Here is a 12,941-nt window from a genome sequence, read left to right on the forward strand (position 1 = left end):
CCTGAATTGAGAGCACAGAGTTTTAACCACTGGACCACCAGGGAAATCCCCCCAACTCTACCTGTTAAGGCCCTGCTTCCTAAAGGAGAAGAGGTGACTGACTTCCGAGTGGTGAGGTTGCCAGAGGAGGCTGAGCTCCTGGGCCCAACAGCATCTGGGTTGTCTGCTTATGCTTGGCCTCTTTAGTGGCCAGCATTCCCAGAATCAAGGGCCACCACCCAGGCCAGCATCAGGAGGCCACATTGGAGGCCTCGTTTTCTTTCTTTTTCTGGCCCACCAGTGTGAGTCACTTCTGGGTGAGTGTATCTCTCTGCAGAACCAAACATTCCCTAAGGAAACTATCCTAAAATGTTAGCCTAGCGGGGGGAAGTATTCCTGAGCTTGTTGGTGGCCAGGAGCCAAGCCACAGTCACCATACTTGCCTTAATAGTAAAAAAGCTGATGTCTTCTGTCCTCTCTACCTTCTTTCTGGGTCTTTCTTCTCATCAAAGTTTGAACTCAGAAAATGAAGAGGGGTGAATAAGGACTAGAACAAGTGGAACTAAAGGGTTGCTAGGTACAGGCCCACTGACAAGCCAGCAGCCCTGTGGGGAGAAGCCTGCTGATGGGCGGGGGTCCAAACGGAGCTCCCCCGGGGCTTCTGACCACCAGGTTACTCTGCCCACTGGGTTTGGTTTCTGGCCTCCTGGGAAGCTACCAAAAGTCTTACTGAAAGAGAGTTGATGTTCTAGATCTTGATTCCTTTCCTTTCTCAACCAAAACATCCTGATCCTCATGGAAAACTCACGTCCCTCTAGAGGAAGTCACCCTTCGACCCGACATAGACCAGAGTGAAGTTATATGTGGACTGTGATTGGTTTTCCTAATTATCTGGAGAAGTCAGCCATGAGATTTTTATTAACTAAGCCATGAGTCTGAGGGTCACCCAGAACCTCCTTAGGGCCATTTTGATAGTGATAGGCCCTTTTCTCCCAATCTCACCTTCTAGTAGGTAAATCTTACTTAAACACCACCATGTACAGGGTCCTGTTGGGGAAGAGAAGAGCTTCTCTGCTTACACTGCTTACCGTCCAGCTCCAGAGACAATACCCACAATACTAGCTCCACGTGAGACAATACCCACCACACGAAGGAGCTGGACCGAGAGGAAACAAGTGGCAGAAGCGTGGGTTTGAATCCTGGCTCCAGGACGTAGCAGCTGTGTCATCTGGGGCAATGTACTTAAGCTCCCTGTGTCTTACTTTCCCTTTCTAAACCTCATAAGGTTTTGCTTTGAGGATTCAAAGAACTACCATTTCTAAAGCTTTTGGAACAATGCCTATCATATTATGTGAAAGTGAAAAGTGAAAGTTGCTCAGCCGTGTCCAACTCTTTGTGAACCACATTGACTGTATGGAATTCTCCAGGCCCGAATACTGGAGTGGGTAGCTGTTCCCTTCTCCAGGGGATCTCCCCAATCCAGGAACCAAACCCAGGTCTCCCACATTGCAGGCAGATTCCTTACCAGCTGAGCCACCAGGGAAGCCCAAGAATACTGGAATAGATAGCCGATCCCTTCTCCAGGGGATCTTCCCGACCCAGGAATTGAACTGGGGTCTTCTGCATTGCAGGTAGATTCTTTACCAGTTGAACTACCAGGGAAGCCCATTATAAATAGTACAAATAAGTGTTTGATTTATATAAAGCTATATATGTGTTCAGTGACCCAGTGATGGGGTGACAGCATGCCCAAGTCACTTGGGTACAGGTTTTCATCTCAAGGGAGGGCTAAGCCAAACCGACAGATGTGCCATGCATGTGGAAACAAACCAAACCAGGTGGCAGGCTCTCCTTATCTTCTGGCTACCACTCCAAGCCTCTCTCTTCTTCTACTAATGATCATGGCATTGGCTTGGATCAGATAGGGCAGAAGCCAGAGAGCCAATTTCTTCCAGACACTTAAACAGCTGGGTCCCTATCCTTCTACGTTTTGAATCAAGGCCATTTCGAGCTGAGCCTCATATGCACACTGATGGCGAATAATGACATCTAATGGTTTCATTCACCAGCCCTTCTGTGCATGTCAGGAAGTGAGAACCAGCATCTTCTCTCCAGGTGGCTCATGTCTGACACAGTAAGTGACAGCAAGTCCTAGAACAATTCAGAGAGAATGGTACCTTTTTGTCCCAATACCTAGAGTCACAGGATCACTTAATCAGAAGAATCTTACAGGTCTGGTCTACCCCCTGTATTCTGTATTCAAGGAGATCATAGCCAAGAGAGATGAGGTGATTTAATCCACTTCTTGGGAAAGAATGGAACCAGAACCTAGGTTTTCTGATTCTTGATGGAGTTGTCTTTCCATGAAGCTATATCCTGATCACTAGCAGGTCTCCTCCCAGGAAGCTGGTGTGGGCTGACCCTGGGGGACCTCTGGGTGGGCCAGGAGAGTCTCATGATGACCAAGACAGTGACTCAAACATAATGAAAGAGCAGTTTGTACTGGGCTTCATGCTGGCCCGGTGGGTGGGAGGGGGGTGGTGAGGTGGGAGGCGGGTGTGGAGACGAGGCTTTCTCTTGTATCTACTTAGGAAGATGACTGGTAGAGTGACCAGAGAAGTATAGTATCAGAGATGGCCTGCAGGAGGTTTTGTATGCCTTCACGCATTGTCCCCAGCAAGAAACCCAGGGCAAGATTGCCATCTGCTCTACAGGTTCTCAAAGTTTGCTCTGTGGACCGTTGTCCGCCAGAAGGCATTGGCTTAGAAAGAGAAGAGGAAAGAGAAGCAGGAGCAGGAAGATGGCATGTTCTAAGCGGCCTTCCGCTTGGAAGCTCACTATTCACAGCTTGAGAATGTTCCTTTCTGCACAGCTGTGGACGCCACTCTCAGTCTAGTTAAGAAGCCAGCTGGATCCACTGACTCTCAGCTCTGAACCAAGGCCCAGATGGATAGGAAGCTGCAAAGATTTGCATTGAGAAAAAGGCGATGCTGTACTCTTGCTTCATTTGCCCTCTAGAACTCTCTTTCCTGTCCTATTTGGAAAGCTCACAGCTCACCACAGACCACCAGATTCAGATCTTCCCAACTTTTCACTCCTTGAGGTGTGGAATATCCAAGGCCAGTGGGCAAGACTGAAGTGGGCCAGTGGTTGCTTCTCCTGGAGGACGCTGTTTTTTAAGGGGGCCAATGGAAGCCATTGTGATGAATAGTTCTTGAGTGTTTCCACAATCAAATAGTTTGAGGCTGTGCAACAAAATCAGGTATTTGCTCTGTTCCTTGTACCTTGGAACCTTCAGCAGATTATTTAATTTTGAATTACTATATGAATTATATAATTTATGGGATTTGTTCATATGTGATTTGCATAAATATATGTAACCTCACAGCAACTTCAAGAGGTACAGAAGATACAAAAACTGAGACTTGGCTTGAGTCAAGTGCATCTGCCTGAATTTAATCATTGTGATCACTAAACGGCTTCCTTGGGAGAAAGAATGGTGATGATGTTTTAACAAAAGAAAGAAGGGGGCGCTTCCCTAGTGGTCCAGTGGCTAAGACCCTATGCTCCCGGTGCAGGGGGCCTGGGTTCAATCCCTGGTCGGGGAACTAGATCCCACATGGTGCAACTAAGACCTGGCCCAGCCAAATAAATAAATACATTTAAAAAAAAAAAAAAAAGAAGAAAGAAGGAAAAGTGTTCTGTGTAGACTAAAAACAGTAAGAATATAGCTCTCTCAGTCCCCTAGGCAATAGGTGTTTAATAAATGAATTTTATAATTTAGTAAATGGGATAGCTATAAATGCTGCCTTTGCATTCCAGAGAAACCAGAGCGTCTATAGCACTCATAAAAGGTTCCCACCTCATGTCACCTAGCGATTTCCAACCCTTCTCTGGGGGCTGCTTCCTTTTACCCCTCCTGGTTGAGCACAAGCTTTGTTGCAAACCCACCATTGTCAGGATGTAACCCCTGGTAGATGCTGAAACTGCTCTGAGCCCCAAGATAAGTTCTCTTACCAAGATAGGTCTCAAGACTGTATTCTGAGATCTTCCAGATCCCATGGTTTGAGTTCCGACACAGCACACAGAACTAAGGGTCATAAGTGAGCACTTTGTCTGGTCTCTGCTGAGAATAAGTGCTTCCTGGTTTGGCACTTGCCCTTCAACGGGGCTGGGAGAGAATGGAGCAGGTGATGGAGATGAAAAGCAGTGAGCACAATTTTTCTTGTCCTCCAGAACAATTTTTCTTCGCCCTCACTTAAAGCTTTCCCTCTCTAATATTATACCTTACCTATAGAAAGCAATTTTAACTTCTCTAAGCTTTTCCACATTTATTATTATGGCTCTGCAAAATAATCCTGCAGAGAGTGTATTATTCTGATGCTGAATTTCTATAGAAACAAAAATGCTTCTTGAAATCTAAGGTACCCATTGAAACACAAGGTAGGTAGGCATGGACATGTGTGGGCATGCACACACACACACACACACACACACACTTCACCAGCCACAAAATGATTTAGGAGAAAGGAGAGTGGGAGGGCCAGCCATGGTATCTCTTTTATTCCCTTCTCTTTCCAAGTCCATATTTTCACTTAAAAGTTCCATAGCTGTTTCCTCCAGTGATATGGATTTACTGCACAGAGCTGTGTGTAATACAAAAGGAGACGCTGCCATGCCAGCTCTGGAGGAAGTTACAGTGTAGCTGAACAGAAACTAAAACAGGGAACAAGAGAAGGTTCCTATAGCTAATTTTCGGATTGCCTATTCCAGACTGAAAATGTTTTCAGTTCAGTTCAGTCACTCAGTCATGTCCGACTCTTTGCGACCCCATGAATTGCAGCACGCCAGGCCTCCCTATCCATCACCAACTCCCAGAGTTCACTCAAACTCACGTCCATCGAGTCGGTGATGCCATCCAGCCATCTAATCCTCTGTCATCCCCTTTTCCTCCTGCCCCCAATCACTCCCAGCATCAGTCTTTTCCAATGAGTCAACTCTTCGCATGAGGTGGCCAAAGTACTGGAGTTTCAGCTTTAGCATCATTCCTTCCAAAGAAATCCCAGGGCTGATCTCCTTCAGAATGGACTGGTTGGATCTTCTTGCAGTCCAAGGGACTCTCAAGAGTCTTCTCCAACACCACAGTTCAAAAGCATCAATTCTTCAGCACTCAGCTTTCTTCACAGTCCAACTCTCACATCCACTGGAAAAACCATAGCCTTGACTAGACGGACCTTTGTTGGCAAAGTAATGTCTCCGCTTTTGAATATGCTATCTAGGTTGGTCATAACTTTCCTTCCAAGGAGTAAGCGTCTTTTAATTTCATGGCTGCAGTCACCATCTGCAGTGATTTTGGAGCCCCCAAAAATAAAGTCTGACACTGTTTTCACTGTTTCCCCATCTATTTCCTATGAAGTGATGGGACCAGATGCCATGATCTTCATTTTCTGTATGTTGAGCTTTAAGCCGACTTTTTCCACTCTCCTCTCGTTTTAAGGAGTTTGAAACAAATGAGGACTGTCTCATGCCAGGCATACTCAGAGAAGACTTCTTGGGAGATTGGGGACTTAGATTGGGCCATGAAGGAAAAGGGCCAGGACAGCTGCTAGGACTCTGTGCAGACTGGTCAGAGCGTGGAAATGGCTGAGTCCAGTCTAGGAGACAGGACAGTGGTGCTCTGACCTTAGTTCCCATCCTGACATTTGAACCCACTGACGCTCTCTTCCCAAGAAAGAAAAGGCTCTGTCTTAGGTGTAGAGGTCACCAGTGAACTTGTGATCAAATCTAACATACACCCAGAAGAATAAGTGTTTTGATGGGATTGAGTGGGAGTAAATATCAACGCCTAGATGAGGGAGATGAGATGGAGAAGAATCCACCTGATGCCCAGCAGCTATCATTTTGCATGGCTGGGTTTAGACACCTGTTTCAGCTACCAGGTGGCCATCAAGCCTGGTCAGTAAGTACGTGTTAGTCACTCATTCATGCCCAACTCTTTGCGACCCCATGGACTACAGCCCACCAGGCTCCTCTGTCCATGAGATTTTCCAGGCAAGGATACTGGAGTGGGTTGCCATTTCCTTCTCCAGGGGATCTCCCCGACCCAGGGATTGAACCCGGGTCTCCTGTGCTGCAGGCAGATTCTTTACCGACTGAGCTACAAGGGAAGCCCAAGTCTGGTAACATAGCCTTATTTTATTGTGTATAGTAGATGTTCTGTTAATAAGCCAATTATTATATATTCACCTGTTGTATCAGAGACAGAGGAACCTGGTGGGCTAGAGTCCACAGGGTCGCAAAGTGTCGGACATGATTGACACGATTTAGCAGGCATGTTGTATCAGATCACACATGCTGCCAAAACAAAAAAACCACACACTGGGTAGCTTAAACAAGAGAAATTCATTTTCACACAATTCTGGAAGCTGGAAGTCCAAGATCAAGGTCTCTGAGGCCTCCCTCCTAGCCCTGCGGACAGCCTCCCTCTTGCCGCTCTTCCCGTGGTCTTCGCTTTGTGCACGTGGCTGTCTCGTGTCTCTTGGTATGTTCTAATCTCTTCTTACAAAGACTCCAGTCACACTGGCTTACACCTGGTGCTGGCGCTCAGTCGCGTCCAACTCTTTTGACCCCATGGACTGGGATTTCCCAGGTGAGAAGACTGGAGTGGGTTGCCATTTCCTTCTCTAGGTCAGCTTCCCGACCCAGAGATCAAACCCCTGTCTCCTGCAGCTCCTGCACGGGCAGGAGGATTCTTTACTACTAGTGCTGCCTGGGAAGCCCCACATTGGCTTACCACCCACCCTAGGAGCCTCATTTTAACTTAATTAGCTCTTCAACAGCCCTGTCTCCAAATACAGTCACATTCTGAAATATTGCAGGATTAAGCCTTCAATAATTTAAGAGGGCACAATTCAGTCCATGACTCCTGTGTTTCCAGATTTGGTGGCCACCCTGGAGATACAGAAAAACCAAGCGATGAAGCTCCAAGTCATATTATAGGAATGTGGACGCTTTTCTTTATAGCCAATGGCAACCCAGCTGAACCAGCCAGTCCCTTTAGTCCCTTGAGTTGGGGATGTGGCATGACTGTGGCACCATCATGCCCCAACGGAGACCAGCCTTGCAGCGTACAGACACAGCCTCGGGGATCCAGACACTGCTTGCCCCGGGGGTGTGGTGGCATTCACTCAGCGACTCTGCCCAGAGCAACTGCAGGGTGTGGAGAAGGATGGATGGTTCTGTCCTAACTCAGGGCCCCATCCCCTGTAGCGTGTTTTCCTTCGGAGCCTGTCACCACCCCCTGCCTCATCACAGTGAACCCCGAAGGCACCTTGGCTGTAAAGCCCCATTTGACCTGCCTGCTGGCTGATGCTGACGCAATGGTATATAATTCAGCAGTGATTTATATTCCATGCAGGTCTGAGCAAAGCTATAAAGCGCTCTTGAGAGCCAAATGCTGCTGAGGCGTTTCATCTAAGCAGAGGAAGGGTTTGTGTACATCAGCTTCCCGGGATGCAGAGCACTGTGAGAGGAGGAGGGAACCTTCTTCTGTTTGCTGATATGCTTCTTTACGGATTTCCAGATCAGAGAGGGGCGGAAGGGGGAGGGTCTTAGAGAGGACTTGGGCTGCTCCCTGACACATACGCCCACAAGGGCACATCGGCACAGACTGGGGTCAGGACAGAGGTGCTCTGAGTGCCATAGCAACAAGGCGCCCCTCGGGGGTGAGGGATACACGTCACTCCTTACTCCCAAGAGCAGAAAATGTCACCCAGATGGATTTCTGGCCCTGGAAAGCTGCAGAAATTCTACTCCAGTGAAGTTTTGGGTGCAACTTGGTCACAGAAGGAATAGCTATTTGGGAAAAATGCCTGTGCACACAGTATGAGACCACCCTGCATTCCTGCGAGAACCTTCGCCAGGCCCTCGGTTTCCTAGGCGATGGCTTCTTGAATTAGTAACAGCACTTCCGCCGCCTGGCCCGAGGCTGCAATTTCAATGCTATTTCTCCACAGGGTCCATGGCTGTTGGGTTCCTGCTGAGGCTTCTCTGACAATCCCTGAAGGGAGTGTTCTCCTCTCTCCTCCTGTGGATGCTAAAGCAGCAGTCACACAGGAGGACCCATCCCACCCGCCTCACATACCTGCAGCCACTGCTCTGAAGTGGCCTGAGCAGGGGTTGATGCCAGAACTCTGAATATCAGCTTAAAAATGCCCTAGTAATCAGCCTTCCAGGTGGTACTGGGTTCAAACCATTTGGGGGCTGCAGAATAAGTGCTCCCTGGTGACATTTCACAGTTGTAAGAGAATTAACTGCCTCAAAACAATGATCTCCCAGTCTGGCATTTCTGAACATGGCAACCCATCCAAAGATCCAAGTTTCTGTGCTTCAGACATTAGGTTTTCTGTACCTTACAAGTGAGGAGTCCCAGGTGGCGCTAGTGGTAAAGAACCCGCTTGCCAATGTAGGAGACTTGAGAGACACATGTTCAATCCCTGGGTTAGGATGATCCCCTGGAGGAGGGCATGGCAATCCACCCCAGTATTCTTGCCTAGAGAATTCCATGGACAGAGGAGCCTGGTGGGCTACAGTCCATAGGGTCCCAAAGAATTGGGCATGACTGAAACAACTTGGCACACACATGCAACTTACAAGCGAGGATTCATTTTTGTAGTCAGTGAAGTGTCACCAATGGGTTCTAGAGTGCGGGGCAGGAGGGAACCTGTAGGAAGGGTGGCCAGTGTGTCCCACTTAGCCCAGGTCTTTCTCATTTTAGGACCAGAACTCACACTTCCCAGGGACACACCCTCTACCCAACAACTCCCAGACAAGCTGGGATGGTTTATCACCCTGCTAAGGAAGAAGGACTTGGAAAGAAAAAAAGTCAGAAACTTAAAGATTATGGAGGAAGTGCTGGGAATCTGTGTGTAGCCAAGCAAGTACCTGGAATAAATATGTCCACTGGGGATTAGGACACATTGCATAATGTGTGATACCACAGACTATCATATAATCCTATGACTCAATCATGTTCTGGTGGTGGTTCAAGTCAGAGGAGTGGGTGAAGCGGCCAGAAAGGATGCGAGGTCCAAGGAGAACTGGGGGAACCCCATGCCTGAGATAACAAAGGAGGAAATAGAGTGGGACCTCGAGGGAGAGGGGACCAAGCATGGATCGAGGGACAGCTTGGAAACGCAGAGAAGAGACAGCCTAGCAGGAAGAAGTTGTCAAACAGCCAGGAAACTAAAAGTAGGGAGAAAGCTAGAAATCTGGTATCTGGAGACCAGAGAGCCATTAATTAGAGATGGCTGCACAGTGAAGGGGGTGGTGAGAAAGCTGTACTTGGTGTTGAAACAAGGAGTCGGCCGTCTGGACATGAAAGCTGTTTTCTCTGTCTCACCCTCACTAAGCCTTAGCTGTGTCCAGAGTGGTGATGCTAGGGGGACTGGAGGTGCAATGCAGTGATCCCACCCTCTCCCCTTCCAGCCAGGTGCTGGCGGGACAGGCACACAAGAGTGACTGGGGCCGGGCCATAGGTTGCCAGGTGATATCGTTGGTGTGATTCCTGACCGTGCTCCAGGTGGGGCTGGTCATCCAGGGAAGCAGATACTGTGTGTGAATCAAGAGCAAGCATTTATGTTTACAGAGGTCACCGTTACACCCCTTGGTCCTGCCTTCCTGCTCGCAGGTGGAGTTTGCAAGGAGGGACTCTAGAGGGGTCTGGAGGACCCATCTGTGTCAGCGAGTCTTGTTAGCACCAACTCCCAGGCTGTGGAAATCTGGGGTGGTGGTGTTCTCATCTAACTGGGCTCTGAGTCCAAATGAGTGAGAGTCTTGCTGCCGAAAGGGTAATTAGATTTCATTTCTTCTTCCGACTAGCTGCAACTGACCAGTTAGGGTCGGCTGCATGGAGGGCACGGCTGAGTAGGAGTCTGAGGCCCCTTCCAGGACCAGCAGGAATGAGGGTTGAGATTGATTAGCTATTTCTGCCAAAAGCATGGACTTGAAACTAATAGAAGGGACATTGAACTTTGCTGTCCAAAGCACAGCTCCTAAAATGACAGACCTTACGGGCCCCTTGTGAATGGACAAGGCTAGTGCTTTTCAGAAATGTTTAGATCAAATTGAAACTTCACATGGAAACAGATCAGAGCAGGGCTTGTCCTGGCCTAAGGGAGGAGAGAGGGCTGGGAGTCTCTTTTACTCCTCTTGCTTCCCAGGGGCAGCTCCAGAGGCACCACCATGGCACATGGTTTGAAAATCCCTGGAGGAGGGACTGCTTTAGGAGAGGGCCAGAGAGGGTCTCTCTGAGAGGATGGAACTGGAGTTGAGACCCCAGAAGATCTCAAGAAGAAGGCCATTTAAGTGAGAGAACAGCAAGTGCAAAGGCCCTGGGGTGACGATAGGCTTCGTCCGTTTGAGTCACAGAATGTTCTCTTGTGTGACTGGCATACTGGGAGTCTGGGGGATCAAGCTGAGAGATGAGGTCAAGTAGGTAGGAAGCATCCACCCTAGTGAGGCCATACAAGGCAGGGTAAAGAGGTGGGCTTTAAATTTTTTAACATATGGCTGGAAGAAGAAGGTGAGGCATCACTGATCTGCTACAGAGGTTCTGTGGGAAGTGATGAAAGGCTGGCAGGGAGGACAGCAATGAGCATTTCAGAAGTCAGAGGCATGGTGGGAATGGGGTGCAGACATGCCTTCTCAACTCGGGCTTAGAGACCAGGACCCTGGGGTGCTGGGACTGAAGAAGGATGCTCTCTAGGCCAGGTGAGGACCCCCTTCTGTTTACTGCCTGCAGACACCCTGCTCCTTCTTCAAGACCCTGCTTCCTCTGGGAAACCTTTCCTGGCCCAGCATAGTTGTCTCTTACCATTTACTTCTGGGTATTAGTCCTTCTTTTCCTAAAGATAACTCGATATAGGAGGGACCTTCTAGCTATCTGCTCCAGCTCCCTGATTTACCGATGAGGGTACCAACTGTTCTGAGCAGATGCTAAACTCAGGCCCTTTAATCCCCCGTCTGGCACTATTTCCACTTCATCCTCAGCTTTTCATTTACGTCTGTCTCCTATCCCCAACGAGATTATAAGATTTTTTTTCATCTTTTTATTTTAGATTTAATTAAAAATTCTCAAGAACAGCGATCCTATCTTATTCTCCCTTTTATCCCTCTAACATCTAGCATAATGCTTGGTACAAACAGAGAAGTTCAACAGATGTTTGCTGATCGGCTGTCGGGCACACCGTGGGGCCCGCAGCCACAGGAATGTTCCCCTCCTTCCGCCCCATCGCAGCTAACCTGCCTTCCCCAGGCTTGACGTCCCTTAGATCTGGCAGCTGCATTTCTGCTGTCCCTCCTTGCCTGGCCAGTGTCGCAGCCAGCTCTGGGCACACAGTGGAGCCTTGCTCCCAAGGGAAGGGCTCGGCTAGTTCTTTTCACTTAATTGGTAACTGTGACTATAATTAGTCTTAAAGTCTGATTGGAGTTAGGCTCAAACCCCAAGACATGGGGGAAATAATTGAGAAGATGTGACCACGCATTAGAACGTTTGCCTTTTTTGGATCCTCACTAATCAGTCAGGAAGTGCTCCCAAGAAATAAGATAACCCAGGCTGGAGCCCACTCCTTGCGTGAGAGGAAGGTTTCATTACTTACCCAAAGCACCACTGTATTTGGGTGAATGGAAAGAGGCTGTGATCCCCAGTACTGTAATATCTGTGTGTGTGTGTGTGTGTGTGTGAGTTGCTCAGTCATGTCCAACTCTTTGCAACCCCATGGACTGTAGCCTGCCAGGCTCCTCTGTCCATGGGATTCTCCAGGCAAGAATACTGGCGTGGGTTGCCATTCTCTTCTCCAGGGGATCTTGCCCACCCAATGATCAAACCTGGGTCTCCTGCATTGCAGGCAGATTCTTTACCTTCTGAGCCACCAGGGAAGCACTCACCCTTTATTTGAGGTGTGTTTTCTAGCAGAGACATTTAGAATCTCTGTGAGTTCCCCAGAGAACCCCAGGGAGTTGGTGGTGGTGGCGGCGGGGGTTGGAAGTTCTGTACCCCACCCTCCCCAGCTGGTCGCAGGTCCACAGGTCTGAGAGTTGGACTCATCACCTTAGGACACTGAGTCTGACAGGTCCTTGCCCATCTGGGCCTGTTAGCCCACAGACACTCTGGGACTCCATCAAAGTACGTTGTTATCTCAGCTATCAGAATAGCAGTGGTAACATGTCCTGCATTCAGTCCATCAACCGAGGACCCACCAGGTGCCTACATAGGTGTATTTCCAGTTACTAATGCACATTTTTCCAAACTTGAATTTAGAAGTGCAGACCCACATAAAAATATAAATTCTCACCCATGTCTGTGGAGGCTGACAGATCCTTCCCCACCTCTTCCCATTTTGTCACACAGGACTTCTCCACAGTTTGCACAGATGACCTGCATAATGGACCATCTTGAGTGAGAGCCCGCAGAGTTTTTTCCCACGTATGGGAACATTGAAAAAAGCTAACAAACCACAGAAATTTTTAAAGGTTGCCAAGTCACAGAACAACTGACATGACGTGAAGGCAGGAAGATACCCCCGACTAATCCTATTAACATAACAATAAGATGTATGTTAATGGCACCCCACTCCAGTACTCTTGCCTGGAAAATCCCATGGACAGAGGAGCCTGGTAGGCTGCAGTCCATGGGGTTGTGAAGAGTTGGGCACGACTGAGCAACTTCACTTTCACTTTTCACTTTCATGCATTGGAGAAGGCAATGGCAACCCACTCCAGTGTTCTTGCCTGGAGAATCCCAGGGACGGGGGAGCCTGGTGGGCTGCCGTCTATGGGGTCGCACAGAGTCGGACACGACTGAAGCAACTTAGCAGCAGCAGTAGGTCTATGTGCTAATTAAGTCATTAGGTCTTGATTTATCAACCACATTCTTTCTGTCCTGTCCACTCTGCTTGCAGTTC

At 48.6% G+C, this 12,941-nt stretch overlaps 1 protein-coding gene across 1 annotated transcript in view; it reads left to right on the forward strand.

Moving 5' to 3' along the window:
* Positions 1-12,941, forward strand: part of TMEM178B (transmembrane protein 178B) — a 408,156-nt gene that overhangs the window by 388,509 nt on the left and 6,706 nt on the right. The window lies entirely within an intron of this gene.

This window comes from Bison bison, unplaced genomic scaffold (genome assembly GCF_000754665.1).
Source record: "Bison bison bison isolate TAMUID 2011002044 unplaced genomic scaffold, Bison_UMD1.0 scf7180017864352, whole genome shotgun sequence".
Classification (NCBI taxonomy): Eukaryota; Metazoa; Chordata; class Mammalia; order Artiodactyla; family Bovidae; genus Bison; species Bison bison.